Source organism: Bison bison, unplaced genomic scaffold, assembly GCF_000754665.1.
Source record: "Bison bison bison isolate TAMUID 2011002044 unplaced genomic scaffold, Bison_UMD1.0 scf7180017864032, whole genome shotgun sequence".
Taxonomy (NCBI): Eukaryota; Metazoa; Chordata; class Mammalia; order Artiodactyla; family Bovidae; genus Bison; species Bison bison.
In genome coordinates, this window is record NW_011494604.1 from 4,095,334 (window position 1) to 4,112,950 (window position 17,617).

A 17,617-nucleotide genomic window follows, 5' to 3' on the forward strand; every position below is an offset into this window, starting at 1 on the left:
GAGCAGATCAGTTCACCGTTCTAGACCTCTATGTCTTTGTGTATAAAGTACTTTGTAGCACTTTACGATGCATGGGGTGTGCCCACTACCGGTCCCCTTGGTGTAACGGCCCCCTGAAGCGAGGCAAATCTTCCTCTCCACAGAGTCTGAGTTGTCTTAGATGCTTCAGTCCCCACTTCTGTGAACAACCCTCTCTGAGTTTCTCTTTCATGCTTCTGGCCTGCTGGAGCTCCAGTTACACCCTGCAGCTTTCTGAACATTTCCCCTTCAGTGTCCTTTGGTCAGCTCCAGCCAGTATGTCTAAAGCCAACATAAATATCATATTTCCTCAAACCTAACCATTAGTCACCCTGGTTTGCAAATTCATTTCCTCCTCTGAGTCAGGTGGCATTTCTGACTAGGAAAGCAGTGTCTCCTCACCACCTGTTGTCATGTTGTGGTGATTTTTCTCTTTAAATCTCATTCCTTTTCTACCACTAGCACACAAATTCAGGTTCTTATCTTAAATCTCAACCTTATCCAGCCATGCCAGTCTCTCCCTATTTAATCATCCATCAAATATGTGGGTACCTACTGTTTGCTGGTGTCTGTACTGGGTTCAGGGGCTGTCACAGGGACTGAAACAGACATAGGCCCTCCCTCCTCAGGGACTTCGAGTCTTGTGGGGAAGACAGACATTGCCCAGAGTTACCAAAATGAATGTGTAATTATGAGCTGTAATAAATAAGAGCTGTGAAGGAAAAGGGTAGATGCTGTTAAAAAATAACAAGGGGGGCCCTGAGAAGGTGATGCTTTAACCAAGACCCTCAAAATGAGACTCAGAGTAGGGAGAAAAGGGCTCCAGACTGGGACTAGCATATACGATGGTCCTAAGATAGAAGGAGTTTGGGCAAGGAACTGCAAAAAGGACTTACTAAGAATTTCAGGTTTTATTGTATTGGGCACCAAAGATTTTAAATTTTATTCTAAGAACATTGGAAAGTTACTGAAGAGTTTTAATCAGAGGAGTGACTGATCTGGTTAAAAATATCAGCGTCCACTTTTGCAGAAAATAGAGCAAAACAAGAGTAGAAGCTGTGGCTATCCCAGGGAGATGGGAGAGAAAGAAATTATGTTCGTCCAGACTAGAATATGACCTACCGTTGTCACTGTCATCTCACCAAACCCTCTAAAAAACAAGATAAATTCTAAATGCTTTGTTTTAACTCTGACATTTTAAAATAGGGAGTAAAAAATGGGGGTGGGTGAGGTGGGTAGGGCAAGATATTAGAAAAATGTTTGTATACATTACAGAATCCAAGGAAAATGAGCAACCAGGAATAGAAAGGGCAGAGACTGGAGCAGCTCTGGAACCTCAAATGCAGGATTTGCAGACCTCCTGAGCCTCTGCTGGGGACTCCCTCTTGAGGACTGGGAGTACACCACAAAGGGGAACTGTGAGCCAGGCAGTCATCCTTTGGGGCACTATGTTAGTCATCATTTTCTGTGGCCCCAAATGTGTGTAGGTTTACTTTACCCTCTAATGGTATAAAGAGAGGGCTTAGTTTTTATAGCACCCTGGTTAAAGCGAGGCCCAGCCCAACTTCCTTTTTCCTTGGAACGTTTGACTTAGAGGATGGGAGCAAGGGATCACCATGCCCACCATATCCTGCTGGCTCTTCTGCCAGTCAGAGTCCTCTCCCACTTCTAATCTCCAGGGTATCAAACCGCTTATAAAACTTAGGTGAAGCAGCTGCCAGATGGCCCAGGCATTCCCACTGTGAGCTTGATGTTCTTGGGATCAAAGATGAATGTGATTAAAAAGGAAAGAGAATCTACTTAGAGCTACTATTCTAGGAGTGTGGAGAACACGAGGGTGTGCTTGGCATACACCCTTGCCTTCCTCAGTTCTGTGAACTGCTTCTGGGGGAGGAACAGAAAGCAGAGAGCCGCGCTCTGGTTTTGGAGGTAAACTTAACACCAGACCAGCGAGATGAGAGTTCCTGGGTTAAAAGAAGCCTTGCATGGTTGGGAGTTTCTTAGGATGTTAGGAGTACTAGTGACCGTCCCCTGTCAAGAAAGCAGCTACAGCAGACCTCTAAGACTCAAGTCTGAAACAGCGCAGCACAGGTGACCTGTAATCATTAGGAAACAAACCCAAGGGAAGTCCTGTCCTTTTCTCAGCCTCTGCAATTTCTCACCTGTTTTCTAGTGATGCCTGTGGTTCCTGAATGGCTTTATTTCCCCATTCCCCCTGGCCCCCTGCAGGAACAGCCTCCTGGCCTCTCCAGCAAACTCCTGTTTCCACAGCAAGCACAAAACTGCTTCAACACTAGCAGCGGTGAGGGAAAGAGAGGAAAGTAAAAGGTACCTTCCTCTTCTCTCCCTCCTCACCTCCCTGCCTTTCTCTACTTAGAATCGAAAGAAAGAAATTCAGCCCAGATGCCAACAATAGATCTCTCTACACCAAGGTCTGAAAGAAAAGTTGTGCATTTCCCTTAACCACTGGAAGCCCTTAGCCACTAAGCTCACCAAAAGAAAGTTCTGGCAATACGAAAGCAGAAATGAAGCCTGCAGAGGGGAAAGGGAATGATAGAGCCCCCCACCCCTACCTTTCTTTCCCTCCCTCACTCTCTCTTTCTTGGTTACTTAATAATATTTAAATGTACTTTTGTAATACATTCGCATGATTAAAATCCACAGAAAAGAATACAGTGAAGTCTCTTCCATTTCTGTAGCCATGTGTCCAGTTTCTGCCTTATCCCCTTTGATAGTCACTTGTGACTTTTTTTTTCATCCATACAGAGTTTCTTTATGCAAATAAAAGCAAATTATATATATATATATATATAATTCTTCACACTTCTTTAAAAACTAGCATACTGTATACACATTTCTGTGCCTTGCTTTTTTTCCCCCTAACGGTGTATCTTAGAGAATTTCCTACATCACTCAATAAAAGTTTCTCTTATTCTTTTTTTAGAATCCATGGGGGTCACGACTGAGCAACTTTCACTCACTCACTCACTCATACATTTTCCATTGTATGGGTGGAATATAATTGATTCAACCATTTATCTATTGAGAGACATTGAAGTTGTTTCCATCTTTTATTAATACAAATGATGCTGCCATGAAAACCTGGTCCTGTGTCATTCACATGGGTGCAGGCATATCTGTCAGGTAAATTCTCCAAAGAGGAATGACTGGCACAAAAGATTTGTGCGTTTGTAATTTTGATAAATATTGCCAGTTGCCCTCCAAGGTGGGAATAAGGAGACTGGAGCAGTGGGAAGGAACAAAGCATTACCATGGGGTCTTACTCCCCTACCTAAAACTCACCAACAGTTCTCTCCCCACAAGGTAAAGTTGGGTTTCTTCTGCTGGCACATAAAGGACCTTTAATCCATGACCACACTTCAGCTTCATAGCCTGAGCTCCTGCCAGTCCCTGAACTATTGGCTGTTTCCAAACTGCACTTTCATCTGTCCTCTATTGAGAGCTCGCTCAGCTACATCACAGTGTCCCCTGCCTGCATTCTACGCTACCTGCCCACTGTGAGCCCTTGGCACTCTCTCTCAACCTCCTGTTAGAGCACTTGTCACACAATGTTGTTATTTAGTATTTTCCCAAATAGAACAAATAAACAAGTAACTGAATGAAATGAATGAATGTAAGGAATCGCCTGTTCTATGTCGAGGCAAGCAGACATGAAGTGCCGCTTCAAGGATCTTTCCTGACAAGGATCTCCTTTGCTGCAGCAATGGTCTTTCCTGTCCTCTTTAATCACCCTGAGCTCAGCAGCATTTCCTCTGCAAAATCCCAGTGATATCCCCAAAGACTCCACACATGGCCTTCCAAATTAAGCCAGAAGAACCTATGCTGAGGTCTTAGATAGAGGAGACCCTAACAGGGTCAGCCCGCGTTTGGGTCCTATAGTCAGATGAATGTGATCAGTTTTCCCCTTTGCCACATGGATCTCTGTAATGACTGTTCTCTCTCTACCTCTTTACTACCAGCAGGAGCAGGTCTGATTTCTTCCAACCAAAGAGCCCGAACTCGTCCAAATCTGAGATGACTATAAAGCCAGCTGACCCTGGGGCTCTCTAGTCTGTCTGCACTACTTGTCTTTAAGGTGTCCCTGCTGGTTTTCCCCAGATCAGAGATCTCCAGGGGACTCTGCTACAGACAAGTTCTGTGGGTGCCCACCCCTCTGTCTTTGAATGTTTTCCCTCTCTGCCTGTCAGTGGGAGCAAGAACCAACAAGAAGGACATTGTAAGACAGGGGATGGGATTGTTCTGACCTTGCATCTGATTACCTCCCTTCTCAGCTCTCTTGTCTTTTCTCATGCCAGCAAATATCTGCAGTGATTGCTTTCCCAAATCTTGAAGTGATGAAAATGTCTTCATCTCCCTTCTCCTCCCTCAACTTTGTCTGCAACTGTTTCTGTTTTGTTCAACAGTCATTATCAGAGTAGATAACATTCCAAATGTCCTTCACTCACTTTATTATTAAACTGCCAGCTTTTTCTTGCCAGGAGATATGATGATATTTACATGCCCTAAAAATATACTAGGTATTTAAAAATTGTTATGTCTATAAGGTAAGCTGAGAGAAGAATGCTGAAGACATGCAAAAGACTGCTGAAGTTGATAGAATATCCAAATGTTTTCCAACCAGAGATAGAAGCTACAGTACAAAATTTTTACTTGTTCTGAGGTTCTTTGTTTATTGTTACAAACTAGATGTGATTCACAGGAAGCCAAAACTTGATTTTCAGCAAGTTCTCAAGCTTCTCTTTACATGCTTAGTTGTTCAGTCGTGTCTGACTCTCTGTGACCCTATGGACTGTAGCTCTCCAGGCTCCTTTGTCCATGGAATTCTCCAGGCAAGAATACTGGAGTGGGTTGCCATGCCCTCCTCCAGGGGATCTTCCTAACCCAAGGATCAAACTCACATCTCCTGCATGGGCAGGTGGATTCTTTACCACTGAGCCACCTGGGAAGCCCTAAGCTTCTCTTCCCAATATTTAACTTAGATGTGAGATCTTCATAGGCCAAGAGTGAGAAGACTATTCAACAGGGGAGGGGAAAGGGGCCACTGCAGCCCAGCAATCATTCATTTATGTATTCATTCATCTATCCATCCATTCCCTTGCTTTCTCCATGATTCAGTGAATGCTGGCACTTTGATCTCTGATTTCTCAGCCTTTTCTAAACCCAGCTTGTACATCCAGAAGTTCTCGGTTCACATACTGCTGAAGCCTAGCTTAAAGGATTTTGGAGTCACCTTACTTTTCACATTTTCCTGTAGTAGACAGTCTCCTCAAATTTCTATGTCTCAACCTCCTCCTGTTCTGTCAGCATTCCTGTGGTGTAGACAACTTACACCAGCTAGGGGGAAATAGAGCTGCCCTGCTGATTTTCCAGGCTGATGGGCCCTTCCAGGGGCATTTCTGAATTCCTCTACTACATTTGGTTTAAAGAACACTGGAGTGAGCCAGGAGACCAAGCTCTACACCTCAGCTCTATAATAACTGAGCTGTGTGAACTTGGGTTACCTCTTGTCTTCTCTGGGCCTTGTAAGATAAGATAGAACCTTATCTATATAGAATGGGCTGGTCAGACCAGATGATCTCCATAGTCCCTGGCAGCAGTCACTCTGGTTTCTCTGATTCTGCTCTTCCCAAAGGCCTGGAAACACCAGGAGATAGGAAATTTCTTCTTGGCACATTACCTCTGCTTGACCAAGCTATTCCAAGCAGCTGGAACACCTGTGCCCCTGTCTCGGTGTGACACCCCTGCCCTCTGCCAGTGATGGCCCAGGTGTCAGCGGGCTCCTCCCTGTGAGGTTGCCAAATGACCTGATTGGAAAGAGTAGGTATTAAAAGTCCTGTTCTTGGTCCCTGAAACACTGTCTCTGCTTGATGCCTGCAGCCATGGGGCTGATTCTCCTCCTACTGTGGCTGAGCCCTGTGGCCCCAAACCAGGAGACAGGTGAGGAGCCAAGCTAGCAGGTCAAAGGGACCTGGCCTCTCGTCTCTTTCTTATTCATTCATTTACTCAACCATTTTTGTCCCTGGCATGATCCTTTTATGTTTGCTAATTTATTAATGAAATAATTCATTTGTTCAGACATTTACTAAGCATCTACCAGTGCTTAAAGTGGCTTCTCTATGTACCACATCCATATTTATAAGATGTCTTTGCGTGGTTCACTTGAAAAGGTCCATTTTGGTTGGAGAGTCCAGAGGAATGTCTAGAAGAGGTTCTTATGAGTGGAGGCAGCACAAAGCTCTAGAATGTGCCCTGTCAGAGGGCTAGGAGTGAAGGTGGTGTGACAAGCCCAGATCTGGATTCAGAGGCAGACTCACTGGGTACCAACCCATGTGGTTTGCTAAAATATTCCTGGAAATGCAGTGGGATGGAGAAAGCTATATCTGCTAGAATATCTTTTGGGAGGAAACTGGGTATCACTGGTAGGAATACTTTTTGCAAGGATGGCAGCCTTAAGATGTGCGTAAGCAACAAAAGATGTCTTAATACGTTGCTTGTAAAAACTGTAAAGGGAGGAGGAGTCTGCCTCATGCCCCCTTTCCACACCTTTCCCTGGCCATGCTTACCCTCTTCTCTATAACACTGTCAAACATATTTAAAGAATATTATTCTGAAGGGCTGCAAACTATTAGCATTGGGTTTTTCACCTCACCTTACTTGGGGCTCTTCCTGGCCTCTCAGCTTGTCACTGCTATAAGCCTCTTCATCTGAAGCCAATGGGATGGTCACAGAGGAGTCCCTGAGCTGTCACCTCCCCACCAGAAAACTTTCCTGATGGGTGCACTGCCTCTCCGCCAACCCCGCAGCCCTCTCCTCTTACCTGTGGTGTAGCACTTACCATGCAGTATGGCGATGCTTTGGTTACCTGTAGTGGGATGCCTCTCCTTTCACTAGACTGAGCTCCTGGAAGGTGTTTCTCTGGACTGTCGGGTAGGGCAGGGCAGTGGAATGTACCTCCATGATCCACCACAGTACCCGGCTCAGAGAGTCACTGAATAGAATAAAAGGAATAAATGAGTGAATGAATGAGTGCTTGCTCACCATGGGGTGGACTTCCTCTCCCTTTTACTGTGCTGTCATTTTTCTGATGGGACTGGTCAGCGCTGTTAGGAAATGTAAATCTGTCCTGACATTTGGATGCCCCTGGGAGTGCAAGTGTGAGCCCAAGTTCAATTCAGATCTTTTGAACTAAATATAAATTACTTGATAATGAAACTATAGAGATGCATTTTCTGCCTTTGATGAGCTGGTAGGACGACAGATACACACTTCTGGAAAGAAGATGGTAACAATGATTGAGACAGGGATTAATGCTATGTTAATGTTAACATAATGAAATCAATAGGTTTTAAGGGTAAAAGGAAAAACTTAAACTCTACATCCCAGCTAGGGGATGTAGGAAGTCCTCTCAGGATAGATCATATTTATTTTAAAATTTTTTTATTATGAAAATTTATTCATTAAATTTGATAGTTTAATGAACCCAGTGGACCTATTGGCTAGCTTGAAAATTATCAACACTTTGCCCAAATTCTTATCTACCATATTAAAATAATATAACCACAATACCTTATCAGAGCTGAAATAATGAAAATAACTACTACCAGTTAATACCTATCAGTTTGCATATTTCTCCAACTGTCAAAAAGGCCTTTGTGCAATTGGCTTATTTGAATCAGGATCTAAACAAGGTCTATACATTACATTTAGTTGTTATATTCTTAAGTCTCTTTAAATCTATACCAGCCCTTTTTCTTTTTTATGCTGTTTATTTATTGAAGAAACCACGCCATTTGTCTTGTAGATAGCCCTGCATTCTGGATTTGTCTGATCTGATCTTTGTGGGTGCTCCTCTGTCCGTTGCATTACCTGAAATCTGGTAGTTAAGGCTCATATCTTTTGGTGAGAATGTTCTGCAGGTGACGCTGTGTGCTTCCCACTGTATCATGAAGGAGACGAGCAATGTCTGGTCATCTCACTTTTACTGATGTTAAACTTCATCAGCCAGGTGCGTTCATACGTAGGTCTGTTCAAAAAAGGTCCCCCTCGATCTTTCTCTAATGATTTTAACTTCCAGTGATGATTGTCACCTAGATCCATTTTTTCATTCGTAAAAGGGGCTTGGGAATTGACAAATGGTGGTTTTCTACTTCTGTCATTCCTTCTGCATTTGTTAGCTGGAGTTCTTCTATAAAGAAGACCTTTCCCTCTTCAACTATTTGGTTTGTGTGGAAAAACTGGATAAATGAGTCTTCATTTATTACTCTCAAAATAATGAGCTAGTTCCTTAGCAACCCTGGGAAGACTGAATTTAATCGTGACCTTGAAGGATAAGAATGTTTTCTTCTACTGGGTGTGAGAGGGAGGGGCCTTCCAAGCAGAGGAAGCAGCTTGAACAAAGGCTCAAAAGCAGGAGTGTGCGGTGTGTTTAGAGAGTGCCAGAGGGCAGTGGCCAGTGCATCCGGAGGCTTTTTGAAGGAGAACCTTGTGCCTGGATGTTGTGGGGAAAACAGGGAAACAGTCAGGATTGCTAGTTCCTCTCTCAGCTCTATCACCCACTCAAGCATGACCTTAAGAACATGGCTTTTCCATTTTTAGATCAGTGTCTTTCAAACTTCTCTGGCCATAATCCACATTAAGAAATATATTTCATCCTTTGATCCAGTACTTAAATACATGTATATAACAGCAAACAAAATTTTCAAAAAGAAGTCCAAGAAACTTACACTTACATATACAATATATGTGGATATTTCCTATTCTATTCCACTCCACTCCACTCCATTCCATCCCAAACTGTTAAAATAAATGCTGATATCACTAGACCACTGACTTGATCTCTGACTCCCACGTGGGCTATGGTCCTCATTTGTATGGTCCCTGGGACTGCTCCTATCTTTGAAATGAGTGATTTAAAAAAAAAAAAAAATTTGTTTAGGTGGTTCTGGGTCTTCATTACAACACATGGGCTTATCTAGTTGTGGTGTATGAGCCTTATAGTGCGTGGGCTCAGTTGTTAAGCCACTTGTGCTTAGTTGTAGCATGTGAGATCTTAGTTCCCCAACCAGGGATCGAACCTGGGCCCTCTGCATTGGGAGCATGGAGTTTTATCCACTGGACCACCACGGAAGTCCCTCCTGGGACAATCTTTTGATTGATTCCTGGTCTTGGTGACAACCTGACCCTGAACCAGGCGTTCGGGAAGGGGGCTGGTGTGAGAAGGGAAACTGATCATTAGCAGGAGGCTGCTGACCAGAACATGAGGCAGAAGCCAGACCAAACTCAGAGGTCAGCACTCCAGCCCCTTCCACCATCACCTTGAGAGTGGGTTGGTCTTTGGCTCCCTTTTCACCAGACACCTATCTGCTGGCCTCTGTTTCCACAACAGAGTGGGTTAGCCACACCTGGCCCCACATCCTCTGTGTGGCTTGCTCCCTGTTGATCTTGTCAGCTCTGGAATGTCCTCCAGCTTATCCCTAAACAAAGCCCCAGGCAAGTGCGAACCTAATGAGAAGGTCAGTTCAGTTCAGTCACTCAGTCGTGTCCGACTCTTTGCGACCCCATGAATCGCAACACGCCAAGCCTCCCTGTCCATCACCAACTCCCGAAGTTCACTCAGACTCACGTCCATCGAGTCAGTGATGCCGTCCAGCCATTTCATCCTCTGTCGTCCCCTTCTCCTCCTGCCCTCAATCCCTCCCAGCATCAGAGTCATTTCCAATGAGTCAACTCTTCGCATGAGGTGGCCAATGTACTGGAGTTTCAGCTTTAGCATCATTCCTTCCAAAGAACACTCAGGGCTGATCTCCTTTAGGATGGACTGGTTGGATCTCCTTGCAGTCCAAGGGACTGTCAAGAGTCTTCTCCAACACCACAGTTCAAAAGCATCAATTCTTCGGCGCTCAGCCTTCTTCACAGTCCAACTCTCGCATCCATACATGACCACAGGAAAAACCATAGCCTTGACTACGTGGACTTTTGTTGGCAAAGTAATGTCTCTGCTTTTCAATTTGCTATCTAGGTTGGTCATAACTTTCCTTCCAAGGAGTAAGCATCTTTTAGTTTCATGGCTGCGGTCACCATCTGCAGTGATTTTGGAGCCCCAAAAAATAATGTCTGACAATGTTTCCACTGTTTCCCCATCTATTTGCCATGAAGTGATGGGACCAGATGCCATGATCTTCGTTTTCTGAATGTTGAGCTTTAAGCCAACTTTTTCACTCTCCTCTTTCACCTTCATCAAGAGGCTTTTTAGTTCCTCTTCACTTTCTGCCATAAGGGTGGTGTCATCTGCATATCTGAGGTTATTGATATTTCTCCCGGCAATCTTGATTCCAGCTTGTGCTTCTTCCAGCCCAGTGTTTCTCATGATGTACTCTGCATATAAGTTAAATAAGCAGGGTGACATTATACAGCCTTGACATATTCCTTTTCCTATTTGGAACCGGTCTGTTGTTCCATGTCCAGTTCTAACTGTTGCTTCCTGACCTGCATACAAATTTCTCAAGAGGCAGGTCAGGTGGTCTGGTATTCCCATCTCTTTCAGAATTTTCCACAGTTTATTGTGATCCATGCAGTCAAAGGCTTTGGTATAGTCAATAAAGCAGAAATAGATGTTTTTCTGGAACTCTCTTGCTTTTTCCATGATCCAGCAGATGTTGGCAATTTGATCTCTGGTTCCTCTGACTTTTCTAAAACCAGCTTGAACATCAGGAAGTTCACAGTTCACACATTGCTGAAGCCTGGCTTGGAGAATTTTGAGCATTACTTTAGTAGCGTGTGAGATGAGTGCAATTGTGCGGTAGTTTGAGCATTCTTTGGCATTGCCTTTCTTTGGGATTGGAATGAAAACTGACCTTTCCAGTCCTGTGGAGGACTGGAAAGGTCAAGGCAATGAGAAGGTCAAGGGAAAGGGAAAACAACATTGAGTTCTGGGCATGAGAGCACCTGGGGCACCTTTCAACCTGAGCCACAGACTCACCAAGTTACTTGGGCCATGGTCCCCACCTGCCAGCGCCTTGTCTTCCTCGTCTTACAGAAAATAACCCCCTCATCTTGTAGTGATAAGCGTGTGTTCATGTGCTCAGTCACTCAGTCGTGTCTGACTCTGAGATCCCAAGGACTATAGCCCACCAGGCTCCTCTGTCCATGCAATTTTCCAGGCTAGAATATGGGAGTGAGTTGCCATTTCCTTCTCCAGTGGATCTTCCCATCCCAGGGATTGAACTGGCGTCTCCTGTGTGAATTCTTTCCCACTGTGATAATAATTGCATTGAAGGCCTTGGGGAATTAGCAGGAACTGGGGTTGGTGAAGTGTTTTGTGAACAGGACCTTGGAGACCTGCTTCTAACTGTGCGGGTTTCTCTCTGCCCCCTTGTCACAGCTCTTCCCTGTTCTCTCTGTTGCCTCTTTTTTCCTTGCTGTCACTCCTGTCGCTCTTGTTTTGTCACTCTTCTCTCTGAGTCTCTTTTTAGTAACAATTTTATTGAGATATAGTTCACATAATGTGAAAGACATCCTTTTAAAATATACAATTCAATGGTTTTTAGCATATTCACAGAGTGGTGTAACCAACACTGTTACCTAAGTTTAGAACATTTCATCACCTTGGAAAGAAATGCTGTATCATTGACAATCACCCATCTATTACCTACACCTTCCCACCCCTAGCTACCATTAATCTACTTTCTGTCTCTGTGGATTTGCCTATTCCAGACATTTCACATAAACAGACTCATACAACATGTGACATTTCACGGCTGACTTCTTTCATTTAGTACTATATGTTCAAGGTACCTCCCTGCTGTAGCATGTATCAGCATTTCATCAATTTTTGTGGCTGAATAGCATTCCATTGTGTAGAAATACCATGTTTTGTTTTGTCGCGCGAATGTATGTTCCTCGGTTCTTTGTCTCGTCACAGCAAAGATTTGGAGCAACGGACATTAAAGCCCTCGGCACTCTCAGGTCTTGGACAAACCGTGCTACAGCTCTTAGGCAAATCAGTGTTACAGCTCCATTTTATTTAGAAGATAGCAGGAGAATCCAAGACTTGAAGAGAAGAGAGTGGAGGAGTGCGTGGGGAGGGAGAGAGAGAGAGAGTGAGAGAGAGAGAAAGAAAAGAGGGCACGCACGTGGGAGAGAGAGAGTCCGTGAGAAAGCGCTTATATGTTTTTTCCTCCACCTGGGCCTGCCCTATGCAAATTGGGCTTAGCCAGGAGTGCTGTTTGTTCTGTTTGTTCTGCCTGAAGTCTTCACTCTGGTCCTCGGACCTTCCTTTGACCTTCCTTGTCTTTTAGCCACCACCATTTTGGACTCCTTTTCCCTATTCTACCTACCTAACAGTTTTATCTGCTCATCAGGTGAACATTTGAATTAGTTCCACTTTTTGGCCATTATGAATAATGCTTCTCTGAACATTTTTGGACAGGTTTTTATGTGAACATATATTTTCAGTTCTTTTCAGTATATACCCAGAAGTGGATTTGCTGGGTCGTTTGGTAACTCTACATTTAACATTCTGAGAGACTGACGAACAGTTTTGCAAAGTAGCTGCACCCTTTTACATTTCCACCAGCAATGTAAGGGGTTCCAATTTCTCCACATCCTTACCAATACTTGTTTTCTTTTTCATTTTAACCTAGTGGTAGTGAAGTGGTAACTCATTGTGACTCAAATTTTCATTTTCCTGATAATTATGTGCTTATAGGCCATTTGTATATCCTCTTTGGATAAATTTTTTGTTCATTAAAAAAAATTTATTTATTTTTAATTGAAATTCAGTTCAGTTCAGTCACTCAGTTGTGTCCGACTCTTTGTGACCCCATGGACTGCAGCACACCAGGCTTCCCTGTCCATCACCAACTCCAGGAGCTTGCTCAAACTCATGTTCATCTAGTTGGTGATGCCATCTAACCATCTCATCCTTTGTTGTCCCCTTCTCCTCCTGCCTTCACTCTTTCCCAGCATTGGGGTCTTTTCCAGTGAGTTGGCTCTTCCCATCAGGTGGCTAAAGTATTGGAGCTTCAGCTTCAGCATCAGTCCATCCAATGAATATTCGGGACTGATTGCCTTTAAGATTGACTGATTTGATTTCCTTAAAGTTCAAGGAACTCTCAAGAGCCTTCAATACCACAGCTCAAAAGCATCAATGCTTTGGCGCTCAGCTTTCTTTATGGTCCAACTCTCACATCCATACATGACTACTGGACTATAGCATTGACTAGACAGGCCTTTGTTGGTAATGTCTCTTCTTTTTAATATGCTGTCTAGGTTTGTCATAGCTTTTCTTCCAAGGGGAAAGCATCTTTTAATTTCATGGCTGCGGTCACCATCTGCAGTGATTTTGGAGCCCCCCAAAATAAAATATATCATTGTTTTGATTGTTTCCCCATCAACTTGCTATGAAGTGATGGGACCAGATGCCATGATTTTTGTTTTTTGAATGTTGAGCTTTAAGCCAGCTTTTTTCACTCTCTTCTTTCACCTCATCAAGAGGCTCTTTAATTTCTCTTCACTTTCTGCCATAAGGATGGTGTAATCTGCATATCTGAGGTATTGATAGTTCTCCTTGGAATCTTGATTCCAGCTTGTGCTTCGTCAAGCCAGGCATTTCTCATGATGTAATCTGCATGTAAGTTAAATAAGCAGGATGACAATATACAGCCTTGACATACTCCTTTCCCAATTTGGAACCAGTGTGTTGTTCCATGTCTGGTTTTAACTGTTGCTTCCTGACCTGCATACAGATTTCTCAGGAGGCAGGTAAGGTGGTCTGGTATTCCCATCTCTTTAAGAATTTTCCACATTTTGTTGTCATCCACACAGTCAAAGGCTTTAGTGTAGTCAATGGAGTAGAAGTAGATGTTTTTCTGCAATTCTCTTGCTTTTTCTATGATCCAGTGGAATTTGGCGATTTGATCTCTGGATCCTTTTCCTTTTCCTTTTCCTTTTCTAAATCCAGCTTGGACATCTGGACGTTCTCGGCTCACATACTGTTGAAGCATAATTCATGTACATAATTCACGTACTGTTGAAGGATAATTGCTTTACAATATTGTGTTGGCTTCTGCCATACATCAATATGAATCAGCCACATGTATACATGTATCCCCTCCCTCTTGAGCCTCTATCCTTTGTTCATTTTTAAATTGGGTTATTTGTCTTTGTTGTTATAGAGTTTGTGAGAGTTCTTACATACTCTGAATAAAATTCTCTTATCACCTATATGATTTGCAGATGTTTTCTCATCCCATGGGTTGTCCTTTCACTTTTTTTAACAGTATCCCTAGAAGCACAAATCTTCTAAATTTTGATCAAGTCTACTTTATTCTTTCTTTTGTCACTGTGGTTTTGGTGGAATTCTCCAGGCAAGAATACTGGAGTGGATTGCCATTGCCTTCTCCAGGGGATCTTCCCAACCCAGGGTCAAACCTGGCCGGGTCTCTTGCATTGCAGGCACATTCTTTACCATCTGAGCCACCAGGGAAGTCCACATCTAAGAAACTACTGCTTAATCCAAGCTCATGACAACATGCAGAGTTTTATAGTTTTAACTCTTACATTTAGGTCTGTGATCCATGTTGAGTTAGCATTTGTATATGGTATGAGGTAGAGGTCCAAATTCATTCTTTTGCATATGAATATCCAGTGTCCCAGCACTATTTGTTAAATCTATTTCTTTAAAATATTTTTTTATTGATTGATTTTTGGCTGGGCTGGGTCTTCATTGCTACACTGGCTTCTCTCTTCATTGCTACACTGGCTTCTCTCTTCATTGCCACACTGGCTTTTCTCTTCATTGCTACACTGGATTTCACTCATGGTGAGTGGTGGCTGCTCTCTAGTTGTGGTGCACAGGTTTCTCATTGTGGTGGCTTCTCTTGTTGTGGAGCACAGGCCCTAGGGTGCACAGGCTTCAGTAGTTGTGATTCCCCAGCTTTGGAGCACAGGCTCAATAGTTGTGGCACACGGGCTTAGTTGTTCCACTGCATGTGGGATCTTTCCAGACCAGGGATCGAACCTGTGTCTCCTGCAGTGGCAGGTGGATTCTTTACCACGGAGCCACCAGGGAAGCCCAATCTGTCTCTTTTTAACATCCCTTTTTCTCCAGGCAGCTGCTTCCAATCCCAGCCCCTCTGCCGCATTGGAATGGATCATCAGTGCAGGAGAGGAAGCTGTTACTGTGATGAATTCTTCCATGTGGTACCAGACTGCTGCCCAGACCACCATGCCCTCTGCAAGCCCAGGAACGCACATGCAGGCTCCTTTCCACCCCCAGGAGAGCTAGAGGCTGTGACTGACAGAGGCAAGCCCTTGCCTATACTTCAGGCCAAGGCCAGGGTGTGGACTGGGTGATTCCTAAGGTCCCTGACATTCCCAAGATCCTGACATTTTGTCCATTTCATGTCAAAAGGGCCTATACATTCCTCCCAGCTTTCTTTGCCCACTGTTCCTCGCTACCTGCTGCTCTTCCCTGAGCTACTTTTCTGGGTCCCACAAGGAGAGGTTCAGCTGTTGGTGGTTGGGGAACAGGGTGGGGAAATAAGGGTGGCTTGGCTCCCCTTAACGGTCCCTGCTTCTCCTACAGTATAGATGCCTCTTGACCCTTCCTGGGTAGACTTCTGAGGGCAGACAGGAGTGGGTGGGAGGCAGGGATGAGGACAGGAGCTTTCACCGTGTTTTCTCAGCTCCTCAAACTACCAGCATGATGCTGCAAATGGTGCTGAGGATGGAGAACCCGTCCAAGGCTGTCAGAAGTGATGTAAGCTGGATGCAGAGCATGGTGAGTGCCCTGGAGATGCCCTTAGAAGGGGTGGCCAGCAAGCTGCTCCTGCCTCCCTGGCCTCTAGAACCCAAAGTTAAGGAGCAATTACCAAAGAGGGCAAAGGGCCTGAGGTGGGTGGGGCACCATGGCAACCACGGATTTATGGTAGAAGCCAGGGTTCCTGCCCATGAACACTGACACTTAATTTCATATGATTCTCATGTGTCATGAAATACCATTCTTATTTTGACTTTTTTCAACCATTTAAAAACGTAAAAAAAAAATTCTCAACTTGTGATTTATACAAAAAAACAGGCAGAAAGACAGATTTGGTCCACAGATTGTGGTTTGCCGTTTTCTGCCTTAAATCATCCTCTGTCCTTTATTTTCCTTTTGAGTCTTGGCTTCAGCCCTGATCTGTCCAGCTGTGCTCAGCATTGGAGGAAAGCTCTTGGCCCCCACCCTGGCATGTTACAGCATTGGGCAGAAAGAAAGGCATCCAGGACAATGGAAAGAGCTTGGACAGGTCCATCTGAATCCAGATAGACCTGGGTTCAGATCCTGGCTAACTTTAAGCCCTCAGCCTTCTTAACTTTTCTGAGCCTTCCTTTCCTCATCTGTATCCTAGAGCTTGCCTTGTAGGGTTCTTGTGCAAAGGTCTGCTTCTTGGCAGATGGACAAGACAGCACTGTGATTTGGGGAAACCTAATGGAACAGGCCTTCACTTACTGCTCACTCAGGTCCGGCAGTTTCTCCAAACCCACCTCCCGGGGCTGCCCCTCTCGATCACCGTGAAGGGACTCAAGAAGAGAGCCTGATGCCTGCCTGGAACTCCTCCCCTGCCCTCTACCAGCAGGGCCCCTGGAGCAGAGCTCAGCTTCCCGCCCTGGGCCCGCCAGGGCTGCAACACTGGGCCCAGTGGCACTGCAGCTCTCCCCGCTGCCACCCCCCTGTCTGCTTCGCCGTTGGTTCAACCAGAGGAAGACAGAAACCTGCTGTTGTCCTAAACATGTTTAAATGTGCATAAAATCAGTACAAGAAGTTATAAAACAGAAATTTGGCTCATGATATTTATTGTTTTGTGATGGTTACAGTAAATATAGTAAATGTGTATCTTGAAAGCAGGAAGTAAAACCCTAGCGGTGCTGTGACTGAATAATTCTTGCCTCTCTCCTCAGTACTCCTTCCCGGGCTCTGTAGTACTGCCTGTGAGTCCTGACATAGCCTGGCCTGAGGCCTGTGACCTCTTGCCCACCCCCTTCTCTTCCCACGGCGCCAAAAGTGGCAGGGGACCTTCCTCTGGTGTACTGGGAGTGGCCTCCTTGAGCAGGATTTCAAAGCACTAGAAAAAATGATGCCGCTGGCTTTGGGGTCCACTGAAGCTGTCTTTTCCTCCTGGATCTGCTTTTCCTCCTGCTCTGTGCCTGGTGCCCTTCCTGCCAGCCTCCTGGACTCCAAAGCTCAGGAGCATTTTTCACATCTCTATGCCCTGGTTTTCTTCTGCAAGGTGCCAAGTATTTTGAATTCTACCTCACAACACAGTTCACATCTGCCCCCTTCATATGCCACTGCCCAAGTCCTACGTCACAGCCCCTTACTGGGCCTCTCGCCCTTACTGGTCCCAGCCCACATTGTACCACATCGCACCCCGCAAAGCAGAACTCTGGTGTTGTCAGTTCCCCTCACTCAGAAACCACCACTGGCCTCCCACTGTCTCCAGAATAAGGCTAACCGCCCGTGCGTGACCTGCTGAGTCCTCTACTCTATGGACCCAAGGCACGCTTCTGGCCTTATCTCCTGCTGGTCCCTCTCCCA